Genomic DNA, 14936 nt, shown 5'->3' on the forward strand with positions numbered 1-14936 from the left:
CCACAGCACCCATGCTGCAAGGCTGAGCCTCCGTGACTGCAGGCCACCCCACCCCACAAGCACACCACCACAGCAAGAAGGGCCACTACACAGCACCAAAACCAAGTGAAACCAGCTGAAAAACTCACCTTCCACATGTTCTAGACTGTGAACTGAGAGCAAAAAAAGACAGAACGCCTCTTGCAGTTTTTTTTGTATTGCTTGGACCTGCACTCCTCTCATTTGATTTTTAAAACATGTGGCTGGTGATATTTTTTTTAAATCTATTCACTTGGTGTTGGTGCTGAGTGGTGGCCATTGCTGCGGATTTGCCTGTGGGGTGGCCTGGAGCCACGGGGGCTTTGTATTGCTGAATGGGTGCTGTAGGGCACCAGTTCACTTCTTATGCGCTTTTGCTTTGGCAGTGGTCGCACATTGTATCGGACCTTTTAGGTTAGGGACCCCTGAGATGTTCACCATGACGTGTTACGTGGCTTCATACAGTCTGATCAGAATGTTAAACTAAGAACCTCATAGTTAGTTCTGTAAATTTTTTGCCTGATGTCATTAATTCACTGTATAATTTTAGGATATGCGATTCATATCTGGCAGATTTATTGCTTTGACATCAAAAGAAAATGGAAGAAGTTTCATATCAGCACTGGTTATAGTAATGACTCCAGAAATTTAACACTAAATATTTCTTGGCTGCATAAACAAGTTGCTGATAACCACAGAATCAACACTAAGGTATTAGCTGAGATCCTCAGTGTGGATAAACCTGTAGCTACAGTAAGAAGGAGGAGTTCAGCTCTCTTAGGTGTGTACAGGAGAAATGTGCTTTCATTTCTTTTGTCTTCAGCCATGGCATCTGCTGGTCTAAGAAAGGAGCTGGAATGTTCCATCTGTCTGACCCAGTATACAGATCCTGTAACCCTGAGATGTGGACACAACTTCTGCCGGGTCTGTATTGATCAGAACCTGAATACACAGGAAGAGTCCGGAGTTTATTCCTGTCCTGAATGTAGAGAAAAGTTTCAGAGGCGGCCGACACTGAAGAGGAACATAACTCTACGTAATGTAGCCGTACGTTTCCTGTCTACTCAGCCACATCAGGAGATCACCGGGATCCGCTGCACTTACTGTGTGGACTCTCCTGTACCTGCTGTTAGATCCTGTCTACACTGTGAGGCTTCTCTGTGTGATAATCACCTGAGGGGTCACAGCAAAGGACCAGAACACGTCCTCACTGATCCCAGCACACGTCCTCACTGATCCCAGCACACGTCCTCACTGATCCCAGCACTTCTCTGGAGACCAGGAAATGTTCTGTCCATAATGAACTCTTGAAGTATTACTGCACCGAGGACGCTGCTTGTATCTGTGTGTCCTGTTGTCTGATTGGAGAACATCGGGGACATAAGTTGGAGTCTCTCGATGAGGCTTCTGAGAAGAAGAAGGAGAAACTGAGGAATGTTCTGCAGAAACTGATCACAAAGAGAGAGAAAGTTCTGGAAAGAGATACAAGTCTGAAAAAGCGCAGGAGAAAAGCTCAAGATAAAGCAGCTGGAGAAGCCGAGAGAGTCAATGCCATGTTTATAGACATCAGGAGACGACTGGTCTAGCTGGAGAAGAGGTACCAGAGTGAGATCTCCAGGCAGGAAGAGCAGGCGTCACTGTCACTGTCTGATGTGATCCGGAAGCTGGAAATAAAGAAGGACGAGCTGTCCAGGAGGATGAGGCACATTGAGGAGCTGTGTAACATGACGGATCCACTGACTGTCTTACAGGAACCGGACACCGGTGACTTGTGTGATCCTGAGGAGGAGGGAGGTGATGAGGACACAGGAGGACATGATGGAGGTGATGAGGACACAGGAGGACATGATGGAGGTGATGAGGACACAGGGGGACATGATGGAGGTGATGAGGACACGGGAGGACATGATGGAGGTGATGAGGACACGGGAGGACATGATGGAGGTGATGAGGACACAGGAGGACATGATGGAGGTGATGAGGACACAGGAGGACATGATGGAGGTGATGAGGACACAGGAGGATATGATGGAGGTGATGAGGGCACAGGGGGACATGATGGAGGTGATCGGGGTGCGGAGCTGATCTCACACATATCACTCACATTATCTGCTATGATAAGAGATATAAATGTGATCTTCTATGTGCAGGATCCTGCAGACATATTACTGGATGTAAACACGGCTGATAATAATCTCCTTATATCAGACGACCTGAAAACTGCGACCAGGACAAGAATAACAGAGAATCGTCCAGAAACAGCAGAGGGATTCCAGGATGATCAGGTGATGAGCAGGAGGGGATTTACCTCAGGACGACATTACTGGGATGTGGAGATCAGGGGGTCAGTATTATGGAGGGTGGGGATGTGTTACCCCAGTATAGACAGGAGGGGAGATCAGTCACTTATTGGATATAATAACAAGTCCTGGGGTTTATAAGTCAGGGCTGTAATAATCTGTATTATGTGAAACATGACAGTAAAGTGATCCCGTTACCTCACCAGATCTCCAGTGATAGAATCAGGATATATCTGGATTATGAGGCCGGGCAGCTGACTAAATGACATCACCGCAGGTCCTGCCAGTGCACCGCGGGACGCCGAGGAGAGAGGATCGCCGCCGGGAGGAAACCGGAGAGGTGAGTATACAGGTTTTTTTTATTTTTAACTTTTTAATTCTTTTTTTTTTTTTTACTATAGATGCAGCATTTAAAATATCTAAGTTGGTCACACAATATAAATCCATGCCAGTTGCATGGATTTATATTGTGTGACCAACTTGTCAAGCACTTTTCCAAGTGATGCTCAAAATCGCTTGGAAAAGCGCTTGAAAAAACACATGCGAAAACGCATGTAAAAACACTGGCAAAACGGTTCTCCCTGGCAGAAAAAAACGCATGTAAATCCGCATGCGTTTTTCCTGCCAAGGAGAGGCAAAAACGCTTTGCATTAAATGTGCATCGTGGGCACTTATCCTTACACTGCCAAAACTACATTTCCCAGCAGCTCCTGCCTCTTCTCAGTGCTGCAGAGCCCTCCCTCTCCTGTGTGCTCCTGACCATCCTTACCTCTCAGTGCAGCTAATCACTGTATGGACCCAGCTTCTATATCACTGCCGGTCAGTAGCTCTCCATGCATTGCACACTAACCAACATTCACAACGCAAGGTTCAGGGGATTTAAATACCGCATCACGAGCACACAGGAAATCCCCCATAATGCCATTTTACCGATGGGGTTTTGCCAAGTTCTTTTCCTTTTGCTTTGTTTTGTATGTAATTAGGTTGGGGGAGGAGGGTTACAAACCAGAGAATGAGGGATCTGCTAGGAGAGATCTGGTTCTGATCTGATATAATCTTGTAGCTCATAAGAGGTCCTGAACACGGAAGAGATGGATATTCAGGCAGAACAGGGGGAGCGTGTGCTGCACTGGTGATCAGACCGGGTTTGCATGTCACATTTTCCCATATTTTTAGGTTTAATTCTGATGAGATCGAGTTGAGGTGGGATGAGACAGATTACACTAATGGATATTATCGGCCTCATACAAATTTAGAGCTTGTTCTTGCTTTGCGTTTTTGGAGTGGGAGCGTTGAATTTAAGTTTTCATTGGTTTTGTGTATTTAGGGGGCAAGCCTCGCTCACACTTGCGTATAACATGGCCGAGTACTATGTGATGTATTATTGCATAGCACTCACACAAGTGTTATACTATGGGGCAGTGAAGATCAGGCATTATTTTCTCATACCGATTCGACCGCATGATACTAGTGCATCCGAGACTCCGCTCACACGCACCCATACAAGTCTACGGATCGCACTCTCCCATACAAGTCTAATGATCGCGCTCATCCATACAAGTCTACGGATCGCGCTCATCCATACAAGTCTACGGATCGCGCTCATCCATACAAGTCTACGGATCGCGCTCATCCATACAAGTCTACGGATCGCGCTCATCCATACAAGTCTACGGATCGCACTCTCCCATACAAGTCTATGGATTGCACTCATCCATACAAGTCTACAGATCGCACTCACTCATACAAGTCTACGGATCGCACTCACTCATACAAGTCTAGGGATCGCACTCAGTCATACAAGTCTACGGATCGCACTCTCCCATACAAGTCTACGGATTGCACTCACCCATATAAGTCTACGGATAACACTCATCCATACAATTCTACGGATCGCACTCATCCATACAAGTCTACGGATCGCACTCATCCATACAAGTCTACGGATCGCACTCATACAAGTCTACGGATCGCACTCACTCATACAAGTCTACAGATCGCACTCACCGATACAAGTCTACGGATCGCACTCATCCATACAAGTCTACGGATCGCACTCATCCATACAAGTCTACGGATCGCACTCATACAAGTCTACGGATCGCACTCACTCATACAAGTCTACAGATCGCACTCATCGATACAAGTCTACGGATCGCACTCATCCATACAAGTCTACGGATCGCACTCATCCATACAAGTCTACGGATCGCACTCATACAAGTCTACGGATCGCACTCACTCATACAAGTCTACAGATCGCACTCACCGATACAAGTCTACGGATCGCACTCATCCATACAAGTCTACGGATCGCACTCATCCATACAAGTCTACGGATCGCACTCATACAAGTCTACGGATCGCACTCACTCATACAAGTCTACAGATCGCACTCACCGATACAAGTCTACGGATCGCACTCATCCATACAAGTCTGCGGATCGCACTCATCCATACAAGTCTACCGATCGCACTCATCCATACAAGTCTACGGATCGCACTCATCCATACAAGTCTACGGATCGCACTCATCCATACAAGTCTACAGATCACACTCATCCATACAAGTCTATGGGTGCGTGTGAAACATCGGACTGAACTCGGATGTCATCCCATTGCAGTGCGATCACAGCAGCCACCCGCAATAGAGGAGATGGAGAAATTCCTTTCCCCGTCTTTTCCACACCTGCTCAGACCTGACACTAATGCTCCATACTGAATAATGAACCCCATATAATGCTCCATACAGAATAATGGGCCCAATGTAATGCTGCATACAGAATAATGGGCCCCATATAATGTTCCATACAGAATAATGGGCCCCATATATAGCTCTCTACAGAACAATGGAACCTATATAATGCTGCATACAGAATAATGGACCCCATATAATGCTCCATACAGTATGGGTCCTATATATTGCTCCATACAGTATGGGCCCTATATATAGCTCCATACAGTATGGGCCCCATATATAGCTCCATACAGAATGGACCCCATTTATAGCTCCATAAATTACAAAAAAAAACACAAATACTCGCCTCTCCTCGCTGGTGGCAGCTCAGGATTCCTCCGCGTCTTCCGGCTCTCTGCACTGTTAGACCAGAGTGCGCTCTGTATTGATGTCATCACGCCTTCTGCCCTAACACATCACAATGTCAGAAAATGCAGAAGACATTGGAACTGTGGTGTAACAGGGAGAGGTAAGTATTGCAAGTGGCGGGTCCCTGAGCAAGAGGGGGGCCCACTCGTGAGCGCTGGCACTGGGCTCCCCTGTCTCACGGACCCATAGCGTGACGGGGTCCCTTATGGCGAGTGGGCCCCCCCCACCCGCTTACTCAGGGCCCCGGCACTTCCCGGGTGCTGACGCCAGATTTGCACATGAGTTACTGTTGTGGAGGGCCAAACCCACGGCTGAAATTAATTCTGTTCAATTTTAGTATTAACATATAAATTATAATTATTTTTTTACGTTAATTATAACTTAATATTTAGAATAATTAAATATGCTGACATCCCCTACATACAGTATGAGCCCACACATAGCCTCCTACATCAGGGGTGGATTAAGAGTAGCCAGAGCCCCGGGCAGTTTAGAAGGCGTGGGCCCCCCTGCTGACAGAAATAGCGGTGAGCGTATCGCGGCGCGCACATTTTTCCCTTATGTACAGAACTATATATAACAGCGCCATACATAATAGGGCAGGGATAGGAGATTAATTTTCATAAGGGGCCACATGAGAAACCGTGACTGTTGTGGAGGCCGAACCAATAGGCTGAAATTAATTCTGCTCAATATTAACATATTAATTATAATTATTTTTTATATTATTTGTATCACTTAATATTGAGCAGAATTAATATGCTGACATACCCTATATACAGTACGAGCCCCCACATAGCGCCCTCAATCAACAACCAAAGCAATCAACCTATGGGGCCTTCATACATGTAGTGTATCTTGTAGTGCTCGGATAATATATTTGAGTCCCTGCGGCTGCATGTTTTGTTTTTATCTGTTAGACAACCACAACACTTAACAAACAGGCAATCCCCGCATGTGTTGCATCTGTCTAACAGCAGATACAACACTACAGTGGATACGGAAAGTATTCAGACCCCTTTAAATTTTTCACTCTTTGTTTCATTGCAGCCATTTGGTAAATTCTAAAAAGTTCATTTTTTCTCATTAAAGTATACTCTTCACCCCATCTTGACTGAAAAACAACAGAAATGTAGAAAATTTTACAAATTTATTAAAAAAGAAGAACTGAAATATCACATGGTCATAAGTATTCAGACCCTTTGCTCAGACACTCATATTTAAGTCCCATGCTGTCCATTTCCTTGTGATCCTCCTTGAGATGGTTCTACTCCTTCATTGGAGTCCAGCTGTGTTTAATTAAACTGATAGGACTTGATTTGGAAAGGCACACACCTGTCTATATAAGACCTCACAGCTCACAGTGCATGTCAGACCAAATGAGAATCATGAGCTCAAAGGAACTGCCCAAGGAGCTCAGAGACAGAATTGTGGCAAGGCACAGATCCGGCCAAGGTTCTAAAAGGATTTATGCATTACTCAAGGTTCCTAAGAGCACAGTGGCCTCCATAATCCTTAAATGGAAGAAATTTGGGACCACCAGAAGTCTTCCTAGACCTGGCTGTCCAGCCAAACTGAGCAATCGTGGGAGAAGAGCCTTGGTGAGAGAGGTAAAGAAGAACCCCAAGATCACTGTGGCTGAGCTCCAGAGATGCAGTAGGGAGATGGGAGAAAGTTTCACAAAGTCATCTATCACTGCAGCCCTCCACCAGTCGGGCCTTTATGGCAGAGTGGCCCGACGGAAGCCTCTCCTCAGTGCAAGACATATGAAAGCTGTTATGCACACGCCCGGACTGACTGGCGTGTGCGTGATTAGTGATCCCACTGGACCATGAACCGAGGAATGACTAAGTATCAACCCGGTCCGACCAAAGTCACACGGCGGCTCAATCGACTCCGTGAACCAGGGAGGAACCAGGTGCTGCTCCAGGTCAGACCCCGGACATGTCTGTTGACCCACACCGGAGAATTCAGGAACAGGCAGGTTAGGCTGGCATACAAACAGGTGGGTATTGGCAGGCACGGTGGGTATGCAGACAGGTGGGTACTGGCAAGCACGGCTGGTATGCAGACAGGTGGGTACTGGCAAGCACGGCAGGTATGCAGAGAGGTGGGCACTGGCAAGCACGGCTGGTATGCAGACAGGTGGGTACTGGCAAGCACGGCAGGTATTCAGACAGGTGGGTACTGGCAAGCACGACTGGTATGCAGACTGGTGGGTACTGGCAAGCACGGCTGGTATGCAGACAGGTGGGTACTGGCAAGCATGGCTGGTATGCAGACGGGGGTACTGGCAGGCATGGCTGGCGTGCAGACAGGCGGATACAAGCAGGTTGGAGAGCAGCCTGGATAGGGACCAGTACAGCAGTACAGACTGGGATACAGGAACAGAGCCGCAGATGCGGTAGACAAGCAGAGCAGAGCGAAACCGCAGGCGCGGTGGACAAGGCAGAGCGAAACCGCTGGTGTGGTGAGCAAGCAGGGAAGAGCGAAACCGCAGGTGCGGTGAGTAAGCAGGGCAGAGCGAAACCGCAGGTGCGGTGAGCAAGCAGGGCAGAGCGAAACCGCAGGTGCAGTGAGCAAGCAAAGCAGAGCCAAACCACAGGTGCGGTGAGCAAGCAGAGCGGAAGGTGCAGGCAGAGGGGACAGGGCTCTTCAAAAGGAACAGACTGGAAAGTACAGGAAGATGGTTAGAACACAGGAGGTAGGAGGATGGGAAAAGGGACAAGCAGAACCAGATACACACAAGGTACTTACAATGAACTAGCGAGTGGACACTAAACTCACAAACTAGAAGTACAGAGACAACGAGTTGGAGTTAGGCGCAGGTTCAGACACTGCAGGAAAAGGGAAGGTATGGACAAAGAGACCAACAGGTAACAGGCTAGGAGACAGTTCAGACAGGAACTGACATTGGAACGAGAGACCGGAACGAGTCTGGGTACTCAGCCCCCAGGAAGGCGGAAACAGACTAGAAGTCACAGGTAACAAGCCTGGGTATACAGCCCCCAGGGTGGCGGAAACAGACTAGAAGTCAGAGATAACAGGCCTGGGTATGCAGCCCCCAGGGTGGCGGAAACAGAATAGAAGTCACAGATACAGGTAACAGGCCTGGGTATGCAGCCCCGAGGGTGGCAGAAACAGACAAGATGCAGAACAAGACCTGGCAACTCAGAGGCAAGGAGCACACTGATAGTAAGTGTTGCTCAGGCACCTCCTACTGGGTGGAGTGGGTTTAAGTATCCAGTGACTCACAGCAATAGGCTGGGGACTTATTAGGAGTGCGCACACTGCAGCTATAAGAATCAGGAAGTCACCGGGCCGCCGCCCTAATCAATCAGACAAGAGACATGCACACAGCATGTACTGGAACAAAGTGTGCAGCCTGGACTGATAGGTAAGATTGCGGTCTTGCATGGTGGGAGGTGGTAAGCCATGCAAGCACGCCGCCAGGGATGTTACAAAAGCCTGTATAGAGTTTGCTCAAAAACACATGAAGGACTCCCAGACTATGAGAAATAAGATTCTCTGGTCTGAAGAGACAAAGATAGAACTTTTTGGTGATATTTCTAAGCTGTATGTGTAGAGAAGACCATGCACTGCTCATCACCTGCCCAATACAATCCCAGCAGTGAAACATGGTGGTGGCAGCATCATTCTATGGGGGTGTTTTTCAGCTGCAGGAACAGGACAACTGGTTGCAATTGAAGGAAACATGAATGCGGCAAAGTACAGAGATATCCTGGATGAAAACCTCTTCCAGAGTGCTCTGGACCTCAGACTTGGCCGAAGGTTCACCTTCCAACAAGACAATGACCCTAAGCACACAGCTAAAATAACAAAGGAGTGGCTTCAGAACAACTCTGTCACCATTCTTGACTGGCCCAGCCAGAGCCCTGACCTAAACCCAATTGAACACCTCTGGAGAGACCTGAAAATGGCTGTCCACCAACGTTCACCATCCAACCTGACGGAATTGGAGAGGATCTGCAAAGAAGAATGGCAGATGATCCCCAAATCCAGGTGTGAAAAACCTGTTGCATCATTCCCAAGAAGAGTCATGGCTGTACTAGCTCAAAAGGGGGCTTCTACTCAATACTGAGCAAAGGGTCTGAATACTTATGACCATGTGATATTTCAGTTTTCCTTTTTTAATAAATTTGTAAAAATTTCTACATTTCTGTTTTTTTTCAGTCAAGATGGGGTGCAGAGTGTACTTTAATGAGAAAAAAAATGAACTTTTTAGAATTTACCAAATGGCTGCAATGAAACAAAGAGTGAAAAATTGAAAGAGGTCTGAATACTTTCCATACCCACTGTATATAACTCCCCATATGCACATAGATCTCATGGTCAGGAGTCAGGTATAGCCCCGTACTTGTTGGAGGGTCGTCTTCTTCAGCTCTCACCTGGTGCAAGGGATAGTATATGACGCGCCCCTTAGGACCGTGGGGTACTCGCCACCGGGTCGGTCGGTTCCTTGAGATTGTCACAGGGGCGTGACCCGGTCCGGGGCCCTAGGTAGTAAATAAAAAGGACGGTTTATTTAGGGGAAAGGTTTTGTGACGCCACCAGTGGTATGCGGCTACAGGTGGCCGCCGCTGCTGAAAGAGACCGCTGGGGCCGTTGGTGATGCTGCTGGGGTGGATTTGCTCCCCACTGGTAGATCTGGGCCCCCGGGCTACCGGTACGGTTTATGTAGGGGATTGTGGATGTTGGGGTGCAGGACTGAGGGTGCAGATAATGACTAGACGACACAAGAATGGCGGTTTCCTCTACCTTTACTTGAGGTTTGATGGTGTAGACTGGGGCACTGGTAACAGAGGGTAATGGAGATCCGGGCGGCCTAGAAGCAATTTGGAGATCCACTTCGCCAGGTGGAGTTGTAGGCCTTCCTTCTGCACTGTCCTCTTTGACCCTGCTGCCTAAAGCTATGCTGTTGCCTTCTTTCCTGACCAATCGTTTAATCCTCGCCCGTATGGCAGGCAGCTCGAGCCTTTATCAGGTGTCGCTCCTTTGTAGCGGCTACGGGCTCTAGTATGCTGCTGAGCTGCCGGGTGTTTGGTGGGGCCAGGAGACCTGCAGTCTCCTGCCCTCCGGATTTAGCTGCCGGGACTTCAGTACCCAAGCAACCACGGACTCCGGTTTGCAGTTTCTCATGCTTTTCTCTGGGGCGAGCTTGGTCACAGCTCCCCTCCCCAGGTTCTCCCTTGTCTCTCTCCTGTCTCCAACTGACTTTTGCTCACTCCAACTGACTTTTCTAAACCCCGCCTCCAGGCTCCAATTTAAAAGGAACAAAACCTACAAAAGACAAAAGACAAAAATATATCTCATACCCTACCATCATTATATATAAATGTAAAGCAAAGTTGTATAATAAATATAGGGTACTTAGTGAACTATTTTTGATCAAAAAAAGTATACAAGCCGTCCCACCAGCGGCAAGGTGACCCTAAATTGGGACGGTACCTATACTGCCTATATTAAAAACCTTACTGTATATCAAAGTTGAAGTAATGCATATAAAAGGGTAGACAAATAGGACCGGGTCCCAACTCCAGACCACCCAGGCCCGTGGTAAGCTACATATATACCAGTCAGCTCAACAAAGGGGATGCCACACCCTTAAATTGCACAGAATGCAAACAAGACAAAAAACCAGGCAATGTGAACTGAGGTCTAAGATGGTAGACATGCAAGAAATAGGAGCATGTTCACACTAGCAAAAAAGAAACAAAACCTACAAAAGACAAAAATATATCTCATACCCTACCATCATTATATAGAAATGTAAAGCAAAGTTGCATAATAAATATAGGGTACTTAGTGAACTATTTTTGATCAAAAAAAGTATACAAGCCGTCCCACCAGCGGCAAGGTGACCCTAAATTGGGACGGTACCTATACTGCCTATATTAAAAACCTTACTGTATATCAAAGTTGAAGTAATGCATATAAAAGGGTAGACAAATAGGACCGGGTCCCAACTCCAGACCACCCAGGCCCGTGGTAAGCTACATATATACCAGTCAGCTCAACAAAGGGGATGCCACACCCTTAAATTGCACAGAATGCAAACAAGACAAAAAACCAGGCAATGTGAACTGAGGTCTAAGATGGTAGACATGCAAGAAATAGGAGCATGTTCACACTAGCAAAAAAGAAACAAAACCTACAAAAGACAAAAGACAAAAATATATCTCATACCCTACCATCATTATATATAAATGTAAAGCAAAGTTGCATAATAAATATAGGGTACTTAGTGAACTATTTTTGATCAAAAAAAGTATACAAGCCGTCCCACCAGCGGCAAGGTGACCCTAAATTGGGACGGTACCTATACTGCCTATATTAAAAACCTTACTGTATATCAAAGTTGAAGTAATGCATATAAAAGGGTAGACAAATAGGACCGGGTCCCAACTCCAGACCACCCAGGCCCGTGGTAAGCTACATATATACCAGTCAGCTCAACAAAGGGGATGCCACACCCTTAAATTGCACAGAATGCAAACAAGACAAAAAACCAGGCAATGTGAACTGAGGTCTAAGATGGTAGACATGCAAGAAATAGGAGCATGTTCACACTAGCAAAAAAGAAACAAAACCTACAAAAGACAAAAGACAAAAATATATCTCATACCCTACCATCATTATATATAAATGTAAAGCAAAGTTGCATAATAAATATAGGGTACTCAGCTCCCCTGAAACCGGGTTAGAGCTCCCCCTTCCGGTCTGGAGTCAGGAAATGTGTTGGATGCTGGTGTTATCTGATAAGGGGACCCCTCCTTGCTTCTAGACATGGCATCACCCCCTGTGAGGGAGGCAATACCAATGTGGCAACTGGACTCCTGGGGTGCCGCATTCCCCCCTAGTTAAATTCAGTTTTCCCGGACTGAGGACACCTTTCCAGTTAAACAATTAACAACAATAACGATTTATATTCCAAAGAATTGACAAAGTCTCAAAAAGGCAAAAATTAGTTGGGGTAGGCCAGGACTTTGTCTCCCGTAAGAGCCACCTTCAGCCGAGTGAAGGATTCTTCTTCTTTTTTACCCCACTCGAACGGAGGATTCGGGTTCTTGGCCTTCTTGGACTGGCCCACTAAGAGGTCCTGCATGGGTGCCGCTATCTTGGTGAAGCCCTTGATGAATCTCCTGTAGTAGCCTTCCAGCCCGAGGAACTGCCGCACTTCCTTGATAGTGAGGGTCTTGGCCAGTCCTTGATCATGGTGACTTTTCAGGGTCTTGTGCTACACCTTCGGCGCTTACCACATGGCCTAGGTACTGCACCTTGGGCTTCAACAGGTGGAACTTGGATGGCTTTACTTTCAGGCCAAAACCGGATAAGGCCTCGAACACCTCGGCTAGGTGCTCCAGGTGGTCTTCGTACGTCTTTGGGTAGACGATTACGTCATCCAGGTACAGCAGAACGGTTTCAAAGTTTTTGTGTCCTAGGCAACACTCCATTAAACGCTGGAATGTTCCCGGGGCGTTGCAGAGCCCGAATGGCATGCAGTTGACTCGCAGAGGCCAATTGGTGTTGTAAACGCAGTCTTCTCTCTGTCCGCCTCTGCCATGGGAACCTGCCAATACCCAGTGGTGAGATCTAAAGTGGAGAAACAGTTAGCAGATCTTAGTGCAGCTAATGATTCCTCAATTCTGGGTAATGGGTAGGCGTCCTTATGTGTAATGCGGTTAATCTGCCTATAATCAACACACATCCTCATTGTACCATCTTTCTTTCTAACGAGGACCAATGGAGCTGCCCAGGGGCTGCAACTATCTCTGATCACCCCAGCCTCCTTCATCTCCCGTAACATTCCCTTGGTACATTGATAGTGAGCTGGGGGTACAGGCCGGTACCTCTCTTTAATGGGCAGGTGATCTCCTGTGGGAATATGATGTTGGACCCCTTTTACCTGCCCAAAGTCTAGTGGGTGCTTTCTAAAGACTTGCTCTTATTCTTGGACCACCCGGTACTCCCCATGCTTTTGGTGCAAAGGGGTGGAGTCGGTGCCTACTTGTAACTTCTAGCCAACACTGTTCAGCCAGAGACAGCGTAGGGGCAATTTAACTCATTAACATATTGCCTGTTGGCAAATAGAACCCCCAACTAAAGCTCTATAAAACTTAACTATTAATGATTAAATCCTTATTATAGTAGTAATTTATATTAAAATTCCAATATAGGCACAGGTAGTGAGGACTATCAGGATTATTCAATTGGCATAACTGTGTATCCAATAGTTATCCTATCTATTTCCATTATCTTATGCTTGTGGCCGCGGACCACTTATTGCACTATTCCCTACCTGTCCTATTGTAAACTAAAATTATAGCCTCCCCAACATGTTTCGCCTAACCGGCGTCATGTTTACAATAGGACAGGTAGGGAATAGTGCAATAAGTGGTCCGCAGCCACAAGCAATGGGGAATGGATCACTCATCCTGACGCTGCCGACTTCTCCACCAGACAGCTCTACCTGTTGTCTTTTCATCAGGGCTTTGATCTCCTTCTGCAGAACTCGCTGCTGACTAGAACTGGCAGTCTCTGCGACCTGTTGCAACAAAACAATAATTTCCCCAAGACAATGCTCTCTCACATTGGTGCCTAAGGTTATCATAGGATGGCTTTCTCGGCGATCAATATCTACAATAATCATTCCTTGTGATGGCAATTCTACTCGGCCAACTTTTATGGTCAGCTCTTTATACCCCACCTGAGGCAAGGGCTGACCATTGCTGGCAAAGATGTTAAGATGTTCATCTCGACTGCGGGTAATGTCTGAGTCAGTCCAGTATCGTTTATAAAGGATATATGGCATCGTTGTCACCTCGGAACCAGTGTCCAGTAACGCGTTCATTGGGATGCCATCAAGCACGCCAGGCAGGACCGGTCGTCTTCCCACATACTTGTCTCGCCAGCTGTGTGGGCCTGGTTGTCTTACTCCGGGGGGTTGACCCTCTGCCCCAGGGGTTGCTCGTTTAAATTGCAGAATCTTGCGATATGCCCCACCTTTTGACAGCGGCGGCAGATGGGTTGTCCGTTCTGGTCATAGCGATCGCTGTCTCTCCCTCTGGTCGGTGGAATTCTTCTCTGCCGTTGCCACGGGAAGTCATCTGGACTGGAAGCCAGCTGGATCTTTTCCTTTGGAGACACTTGCGTGGCCTGCATGGTTTTGGTTAGTGTAGCCACACTTTTGGTCAGCTCCTGGACCTGAAGGCGTAGGTCTGCAGACGGGTCATTATCTAGGGTCTGCGCATCAGCCTCCACAGGTGCTGTTGAAAAGGACGCCACCTCCTGGTGGTATGTGATAGCTGGGTGCCAGAGGGGTGCAGTGCCACTTGGGGTTGATTCTCACAGCACCTGGATGGCCTAGTCTTTAAATTGTGCAAAGTCTAGATCAGGGTTTTGCAGAGCCATAATGCGCAGCTGTGTCCGGTGAGCGTTAGACAGGAGCCCCTCAATAAACTGTTCGGTTAGCAATCTGTCCTCGTCTCACA

The 14936-nt window shown here is 47.2% G+C and overlaps 1 protein-coding gene and 1 pseudogene across 1 annotated transcript in view; one reads left to right on the forward strand and one right to left on the reverse strand.

The window, feature by feature from the left end:
• LOC141164804 (uncharacterized) overlaps window positions 1-14936 on the reverse strand; it is a 366676-nt gene that overhangs the window by 17340 nt on the left and 334400 nt on the right. The gene's annotated exons all lie outside the window — the stretch shown is intronic.
• On the forward strand, window positions 458-2501 carry LOC141164091 (E3 ubiquitin/ISG15 ligase TRIM25-like; annotated as a pseudogene).

The sequence above is a fragment of the Phyllobates terribilis genome, unplaced genomic scaffold (genome assembly GCF_046119375.1).
Source record: "Phyllobates terribilis strain yellow unplaced genomic scaffold, ASM4611937v1 Scaffold_10__3_contigs__length_209671492, whole genome shotgun sequence".
NCBI lineage: Eukaryota > Metazoa > Chordata > Amphibia > Anura > Dendrobatidae > Phyllobates > Phyllobates terribilis.